We start from the raw sequence: 10,328 nt of genomic DNA, 5'->3' as shown, positions 1-10,328 counted from the left end.
GCTGGAAAATGCAGTCTCTTCCTCAGAATTTATAGAAGCAACGGTTATGTTAAGAGGATTACAGATTTGCTCTCAATGGGGAATTTCCAAGTTTATAGTGGAAACTGATTGTCTTCTCCTTGTGAAAGGTTTGAACTCTTCTTCAGAATTCTTAACCAATTTTGCTTATATCCTTGATGATATTAGAAGACTGACTCCGAGTTTTTGGGAGGTGAAATTTTTGCATGTAAATAGGCAAGGTAACAAGGTTGCTCATCTTTTAGCAAGATATGCATGGCATGTAGAGGATATAGTTATGTGGTGGGATTTTTGTCCTTTTGTATCTCAAGTTGTTTGGATTGATAGGCAATTTCTTGTAAGGACTTGATTTAATGAATGATCTTTGGTTATAAAAAATAAAAATAAAGAAAATGACGGCTAATCTATACACTACAACAGAATGTGTGTTTTGTGACAGAGAAAACTGTCATAAAAAATGGCAAACCGTCACTAAACATATTTGGTGACGGTTTGAAACCGTCACCATGACCGTCACCTAAAGTGCGTCACAGAAAACATTTGGTGACGGTTTACTGTTCAACCGTCACAAAAAATATTTTTAGTGACAGTTGGAAGTGTTCCGTTCGGTACAACGTTCGAACGTTCTTTTTTTGTGACGGTTATGAACTGTCACAGAAAATCACGTTCGAACGTAAAATCAAACGTTCGGACGTTATACCCGACCGATTGGCGTTCGAATGAGAGAAGTTGACGTTCGTTGGATATCGTGTTCGAACGTATAAAATTTACGTTCGAATGTTAATGCGTCCGAACGTTAATTACATTAAACGTTCGAATATTTGTTCGAACGTAAATGTAAATGTTCAAACGTAGCGCGTTTAATGTTCGGACGTTATTTCGAATGTAAATGAAGGAGCGTCCGAATGCAAGTTCTTTGTTCAAACGTTAGTCGCTTTACCGTTCGAACGGTTTGTTCGTTTTAGCGTGAGTACGTTAGAACGATTCAATTGTATTTACGTTCGAACGTTTGTTACAGTGTGAACCAACGTTCGAACGATTTTTATTTACATTCGAACGTACAGATCAGAAATACTAATTTCATAAAATTTGAAAACATAATACCAATTGTATCATATTACATACCCAATTAACAAGTAACAATGTCTTATAAAAATACAAAATTGGATATTAAAACTAGTCAGAAATATTGATAAAATTTATTTCTTCTTTTTCCCTCGCCCACGGGGATTCTGTTGCAACGACATAACACGTTCCATTTGCACCATCATCTCCCGTTGCACTTGCTCTTGCACTTCATTGCGTATTCTTTCCTCCTGGTCTCTCTGTTGGTCCTGCAAACGCGTCTCTAAATGAGACTGTCGTTCTAAGAGAGACTCTAACTCTTGTTGTCTCGACCTCATATACTCATTCTCACGCCGTGCAGCTTCTAAATCTGCCGTAAGATTATTAATTTGTGAAGCCGATGAGGTTGAGGAGGATGAACATTTATGCTTGATAGATCGTCTCAAACCTCTTGCCATACTAGACTGCGGCCCGAGCACTTGCGTGAATATGTCTATGTCACTAGGAGAGGATTCCTCAGAAGCCGACTGCATCTCCAACATTTTGCTCTGCAATTTAAAAGGTAATGATCGTAAATAATTAGTAACGTATTAAAAGAAATAGAAATAAGAAATAAACTATTAAAATATTATATAAATAATTTATTTAACAAAATTAACACTGCTTACATAATTATCTGCAGCAACAGGATCCATCCACTCACTATGCTCATTAGTGTGAGCAGCAGCATAGACATGAATGAGGGAAAAGTTTTCAGGATCATCACGTTTCTAACAAAGCGAGAATATTAGCAATTTTAAAAAGATAATATTAGTACTTATCAGAAATAATATCAGGAAAATAAATGAATTCTATAATTTTTTAATTACCATTTTTTCAGCAAGACGGTGGAATGACCTTGAACCGGCACGATGGTGGACAGTTAGAACGGATCTATTCTGTGCATTTGTAGAACTCAAGTGCTACAAAATATATTAAAAATGTTAATTGTAATATATATACATATAATATATAAAACGAATATGAATGTAAATAATTAAAAGATATAAATGTAAAATACCTGATAATCTGGAGATGCGAAAAGATCACAACACTTTCTCCAATCATCTAACTTCATCTGCTGAAAAGGAGACTGCGCAGCCTCTTCCAACGTCTCAAACTTCTTGAAGTGGTCATGACATCGTCCTTTGTGACGTCGGAATAGTGTAGCCATCAACTCATTCACGGTTCTCAAATCCTCGCTACGGCCAAAGTCGAGGTCGAATTCATCCTAATAAGGAAATCAGGTAAAAAATATAATATATTAATCTAGGTGAAAAAAATGTACTGAAAAGTAAACTCACCAGCACACGACTTCGAATGTGCTCCTTAATCTCTATCGGAACATCTCACCATGAGCGCACATAAAATGGAGCATAAGCTCGAACTACTGTGCCAATATAGGAGGAAAGCGCTGCTGCACTATCATCCACTCCTCCAGTAGAATTATCAGGAATTGTGATCTTCAATTTACCATGCCTTCTATTTTTTTCAAGAGAGATTCCACGTGTATAGCCACGATCGCGACGTGCAGATGCATCAACTACGTGATAATAGATATACTATAATTATAATTATATAGTTATTGAGAAAAAAATATTAACTATATATATAATTATCAACGACAATATTTCCTTACTGGTAGGTGTCGACTGGCTGTTGTTCTCTTCTGTGTTAGCTTCATCTTCAGGAACGGATTCCTCGAGTGGGAAGTCCTCAATGGGTTCAGGACTTGGACTTGGCGGAGGCACATTTTTTCGTTGTCGTTTTGGTGGCATTCTTGAAAATAATTAATTATATCAAAGAAAATTAATTAGAAGAAATTATGAAAATTCAAGATATTTTAGTCACCTATATGAATAAAATATTTAGTACTTTTATTCTTCAGATGAATTTTCCATGCTTGCTTCAGAATCTCCATCAATAACATCTTCATCATCATCATGCACCTCTTCTTCATCATCTTTATCCACCTCCTGCCCGGATTCTGATTCGTCTTCATCTTCTGACTCGTCTTCTTCTTCCTCCTCACTGACTTGAATTGAATGATCATTTAATACAGACGGGTCGAGATGTACGGGTGGGACATCATCTCTACACAAGGGGAGCAACTCGAGTGCACCGAGGTCAACAAACAAATTAATACCCTCTCCATCTTCCTGGTATGCCTCAACAATCGGAGTGTCATCTTCATCTCCACTATTCTCGTAATCTGCACCCGTTCCTGCTTCATATATATTTCGAGGAACAAATTTTTGTACGACTCGCCAAGTTATCTCCCCACTATCTTCATCAGCACTTTTCATTGGATCAATCAAGTGATAGACTTGGGTAGCTTGACAAGCCAATACAAATGGATCATCTTCGTACCATTTAGATGCAGTATTGACACTCGTAAAGTGATTATCCCTATGTATCGAAACCCGACCACCGCCTAGATCCCACCAATCACATTTAAAGACATATGTTACAGACCCACCCAGATATTTCAATCCGATAATATCACGTATGACACCATAATAGTCAATATCATCTATTCCATGACTCCCCTCGACTAACACACCACAATTTTGAGTCTTTCTATTACGTTCACGGTCCAAAGTATGGAATCTATAACCTCGAACCGTGCATGCAGTATATCGAAGTGCTCTATTTGAGGGACCACGGGCCAATGCATACAATTCAGAAGAAATTGATCCGGGATCACGAGCACGTTGTTCCAAAATCTATAAATTGAAATAGTATATATTTATTATTTCATTATCCAGAGTTAAAAATTTCACAATATAACATATATATAATTTTAGTTCATACACGTTCTTCAAACCATCCGGGAAATTCTTCCTCGTGTCTTGCCTCTATATTTTCTACGCCTTCCGTCCTAAGTTTGTCCATGTGGTCACTGTTATAACATGTTGCAAAAGAAGTATATTTTGAGCACAACAATTCTAATTAATTTAAAGAAAACTATAATTATTCAAAGAAATGAAATGACATACCTAAGATAATCATCAATCTCTCGGCAGTTATTTAGCACATACCACCGAACTTTACCCAACTCTCCATCAATTAAATCGTAACCTGTTTGTGCACCCAAGGGTCGTACATTCTGGGAAAACACTGATAGCTCACGAGGAGGCGGAGTAGCAAGATCAACATTTCGCTCTTGACGATTAAATCGTGTCTCAACACCACGAAGATATAGAGAGCAAAATGTTAACCATTCATCGTGTATATAGGCCTCTGCTATTGAACCCTCAGCTTTGGCTTTATTCCCAACAGTGCGCTTCAATCGACCCAAATATCTTTCAACTGGATACATCCAACGGAACTGCACCGGTCCACCCAGAAGTACCTCTCGCGGTAAATGTATTGCTAAATGGACCATGACATCAAAAAATGATGGTGGAAAGATCTGCTCGAATTTACATAGTATAGTAGCAATGTCTTCTTCCAATTTCGACAACACATCTTGATTTACTACCCGAGCGCACAAATCCTTGAAAAACATACATAGTTCAGATATGGCCACACGTACATTAGATGTAAGCTTCCCACGAATTCCCACAGGTAATAATTTCTGCAAAAATACGTGACAATCATGACTTTTCAATCCATTGATTTTCCAATCATCAGGACTCACGCATCTACCAATATTTGAAGCATAACTATCTGGCAACTTCACACCTTGCAACCATTTGCAGAAATCCATCCTCTCCTCCCTCGTCATCGTAAAACATGCATGCGGCATGACCACCCTGTAACGAGGGAGAATGATCTTAAAGAAATGTTTAAAAATTGGTCTAATTACTTAACCGTCACAAACTGTCCGACCTCGACTCTCCTCTCAAGGCCGAAGAGACTATGACAGTCAAGCAATTAGACCAAAATTTACAGATTATAATTGTTATATATAATTTTAAAGGTTATTATATAATTTTAATTATTATCATTCCACAATTATAATCTTAATTGTTATACTTAATTGAGTGAGTTATTTACTTATATAGACAATAAGTATATAATTTTTATATAAGAATATATTTGATCCTTATTTCCTTTCTCTTTAGTTTATAATAAATAAGTATATTTACATATTCAAACTCTACTTATTTAGTAGTTTCAAGACTTTTTTATTGAAGAGTATTTTAAAGGTTATATTATAATTTTAATTATTATCATTCTTAAAATATAATTTAAATTGTTATTCGTGTCTTGTAAAAGAAGTATAATATTATTTTAAATATTATAATTCTTAAAGAGTTATTTTTATTTGTTATTACTTAATTTTAAATATTATTATAAATATTTAATTATCATTCTTAAATTTCAATGGTTATACAATAATTTTAATTATTATAATTCTTAAAGAGTTACTTTTATTTGTTATTACTTAATTTGAAATATTATTATCACAATTTTTCAAATCCATATCACAAAAACACATTGTATAAATATCATAAAATTCAAATAAAGACAAGAAATAAAAATTTTTTCTTACCAAACTCAACTCTCTCTAACTCTCTAACTCAACTCTCTCTCTCTCTCTGTGTTGCGTGCACGAGAGAAGAAAAAATGATCCGCTTCCTCCCGTGCGCGTACTGATTAAGTTCTAAAATTATTAGTTTAAACGTTCGAACGTTTAAGTTTTACGTCCGAACGTTATTTGCTAAAATTATTAGTTTAAACGTTCGGACGTTTAAGTTGTACGTCCGAACGTTATAAGCTAAAATTTCCCCCGCTCATAGCGTTCGGACGTTTACAGTACACGTTCGAACGTACCCTTCTTATTTATAACATAAAATCTAGCGGGAAAGTTTCCGCACTTTCCTCATATATGTTCGAATGTATCACAATTTTTCATTCAAACGTTCGTAAATTTACAGATAAACGTTCAGACATTTAACTTAAACGTCCGAACGTACATTTCATCAAAGTCTCTCCATATTTGAGCGGAAAATTTCCCGCACTAATTTACCCAACGTTCGAACGTTAACATATTTGGTGTTCGGATGTACATAATTTTCTGGTGATTTTCATCAAATAACGTTCGAACGTATAGTCTAAACGTCCGAACGTCTGAAAAATCACACAGATACCTTAATCGAGCGGGAAATTTCCCGCTCTTATTTTAACGTTCGAACGTTAACTTGAAACGTTCGAACTTACGATTCCTACTATACTAACTTATTGCTTATTTGTAATAATGTAAATATATTCAAACGTCATTCACAAATAATAATTTAAATATTTAAAGTCCATATCATAACATATTCATAATAACTCACAATATATTCACAAAATAACATGCCACATGTATTAACATATTTTTAAAGTTGAGTAAGTAATAAACATGTATTAACAAAGCCTAATGAAAATATATTTCTAATAAGAAACACAATATTTCAAATTCATATCACAATATATTTACAAAAACTCACAAACTATTTACAAACTATACAAATAATAATCACAATATTTCAAGAGTAAGCATAAAATCACAACAATATATTGATAAAGTTTAGAAATATACCTAGCACTCACAATATCTTCTTACAAATCAAAATCTTCCAACTTCCCAAAACAAGCAATCCTTCAAATAAATACAACACTAACTTATTAGAAATATTCTATAACAAAAACACATTGTATAAATATCATAAAATTCAAATAAAGACAAGAAATAAAAATTTTTTCTTACCAAAACTCAACTCTCTCTAACTCTCTAACTCAACTCTCTCTCACACTAACTCTCTCTCTCTCTCTCTCTCTCTCTCTGTCTGTTGCGCCCACGGGAGAAGAAGAAATGATCCGCTTCCTCCCGTGCGCGTACTGATTAATACCGTAAATTATTAGTTTAAACGTTCGAACGTTTAAGTTGTACGTCCGAACGTTATTTGCTAAAATTATTCCCGCTCATAACGTTCGGACGTTTACAGTACACATTCGAACGTACCCTTCTTATTTATAACATAAAATCTAGCGGGAAAGTTCCCGCACTTTCCTCATAAATGTTCGAATGTATCACAATTTTTCGTTCGAACGTTCGTAAATTTACAGATAAACGTTCGAACATTTAACTTAAACGTCTGAACGTACATTTTATCAAATTGTTACCATATTTGAGCGGGAAATTTCCCGCACTAATTTAACTAACGTTCGAACGTTAACATATTTGGTGTTCGGATGTACATAATTTTCTGGTGATTTTCATCAAATAACGTTCGAACGTATAGTCTAAACGTCCGAACGTCTGAATAATCACACAGATACCTTAATCGAGCGGGAAATTTCCCGCTCTTATTTTAACGTTCGAACGTTAACTTAAAACGTTCGAATGTACGATTCCTACTATACTAACTTATAATATAATATATATACTACATTTTATATATATATTTATAACTATATAATATATTGTATAGTATGATAGCATAATATTTTAAATGAGAACATAAATGTATATAATATATAAATTATACCATATATATAAATCAATAATATATATTAAATTGTTACTTATTAAATTCTTTATTATATACTAACTTATAATATAATATGTATACTATATTTTATATATCTATAACTATATACTACATTGTATAGTATGATAGCATAATACTTTCAATGAGAACATAAATGTATATAATATATAAATTATACCATATATATAAATCAATAATATATATTAAATTGTTACTTATTAAATTCTTTATTATATACTAACTTATAATATAATATGTATACTATATTTTATATATCTATAACTATATACTACATTGTATAGTATGATAGCATAATACTTTCAATGAGAACATAAATGTATATAATATATAAATTATACCATATATATAAATCAATAATATATATTAAATTGTTACTTATTAAATTCTTTATTATATACTAACTTATAATATAATATATATACTACATTTTATATATTTATCTATAACTATATACTACATTGTATAGTATGATAGCATAATACTTTCAATGAGAACATAAATGTATATAATATATAAATTATACCATATATATAAATCAATAATATATATTAAATTGTTACTTATTAAATTCTTTATTATATACTAACTTATAATATAATATTTATACTACATTTTATATATCTATTTATAACTATATACTACTTATTAAATCATCAATAAACACCATAAGCTCATAAACTATTCACAAAATTCACAAACAATAATCACAATTATTTCAAGAGTAAGCATAAAATCACAACAATATGTATAAACATATTGCTAAACTTTAGAAATATAACAAGCACTCACAAAAAAACCAATAATCTAATTGTCAATAATATTATATAACATCCTAATATATAACATAAACATTTATAATATAATATTAAATTGAAAAACGTTCGAACGTAATAATAAGTACGTTCGAACGTTCTGTGTATATAAGGCCAAAACCGAACGTCGAAACGACATTTCCAATACGTATCATCGTCGTTTCCTAGCACGCCGCCACGCCTCCTTCACCGCCGCCGTCAACTCCGCCACAATCGTCACTGAAGGTAGGCATTCATCTTTTATTCAAGTAACATGTATTTTATTGAGATTTGGATTGAGTTTTGTTTAAAACCGGATAAGTGGTTGCCGGATTTTCAACTTCATTTTCCGGCCACCACGGCTAGTCATTGGCCGAATAGTCACCGTAGAAATGTTTCTTGAAGTGTATACTTCATTTGCACGGTGACATTTCGGTATTTAGAACCGTGTAGAGAAATTTTTGAGATTTCAATAATGGCTGAGTCGACTCAGCCATTCTGCGTCGAAACGTTCGAACGTTTCACCAAGACGTTCGAACGTACGACGTTTAAATTACAGAGCCGTTACGGCTTCCACGTTCGAACGTTTAATTATAACATCCGAACGTAATGATTTTCTACATTATTCATGCTTCGACGTTCGGACGTTCATATTTATGTTCACACGTAAAACAAATACGTTCGAACGTATTTGTTTTAACGTCCGAACGTACGTCAGCCAATATTTATTTACTGCTTATGTTCGAACGTACATTGTTACATTCGAACGTTTGTTTTACGTTCGAATGTAAATATATTGACATTATTTTACCTGCGAACGTATAAATAAACATCCAAACGTTTTATCTTTAACGTTCGAACGTTAAAGATAAAACGTTCGAACGTTACGGCAGAGCATCTTAAAATTAATACAAAAAAATGCATTATTGTAAATAATTTTTTTTTCCTTTTATATTTTCAGGATATGGCTCTTCCACTGCATACTAGGAAACGAGGGAGGGAAGGAGCCACGTCGGACACTGCCCGTATCGGAGCTCGTACTGTTATGGTAGAGCGAGAGGTCTTAATTAATGAGTTCGACGAACTCTATTGGCAGCAGACGAACCTGAGAGATGTTTTCCTCAGTAGAGGCTGGGGAAATATCTGCACATTGAGGGGGAAGGTATACCCTCAATGGTTCAAGAATTCTATATGGGGATGTGTGACATGCCTCAGGATGCATCCTCTCACACCGTGACTGTACGCGGTGTTTCCATTGAGGTATCAGCAGATGTCATCGGCGAGCACCTTGGGATTCGTCGAGGAGTGGAGACATTTGCACACTCGACACCCCGTGAGGATGTAGGCACTTCTACATCATCTATTGGTCGGGGATGTGAGCCAGCATCAGCCAGAGATGCAGGCCAGTCAGAGGCTGAGGATACTGGCGTCGAGGCTCGGGATGATGACCGAGACGAGGATTTCTACATCCTCACCAGGAGGGATCGCATGCAGATCGAGCGGAAGAACGCCTTCAACCAGAACCATCTGCTGCATTTCTTCCGCATGTTGCACCTTATTGTTGCAACAAATGTCGATCCTGTAGCTCATAAAACCACATTTAGTCGGCTTCGGGCACAATTTTTGATACGAGTGGCACGTGGAGATCCTATAGATTTGCCATTGCACATCTTTCAGAGGATCCGGTACTAGGCGAGCATCGTCTCCACGGATAATCTCCCATATGGTGTCCTCATCAGCCGACTATTACTTGCACGGGGAGTGCCGACCCAGCCAGAGGAGCGGGTCAAAGATCAGATGAGCCCCCTCGACATAACCACGCATCGACGTAGCGTTGGACAGGCGAGGGGACGTCAGCCACCCCCTGTAGAGGATCTAGTTCCTCCGACGCAGCCTGAGCCAGGTCATG

The sequence above is a fragment of the Juglans microcarpa x Juglans regia genome, chromosome 1S, assembly GCF_004785595.1.
Source record: "Juglans microcarpa x Juglans regia isolate MS1-56 chromosome 1S, Jm3101_v1.0, whole genome shotgun sequence".
Lineage (NCBI taxonomy): Eukaryota > Viridiplantae > Streptophyta > Magnoliopsida > Fagales > Juglandaceae > Juglans > Juglans microcarpa x Juglans regia.
The sequence above is the reverse complement of the archived record's forward strand: the minus strand, read 5'-3'. Positions refer to the sequence as shown.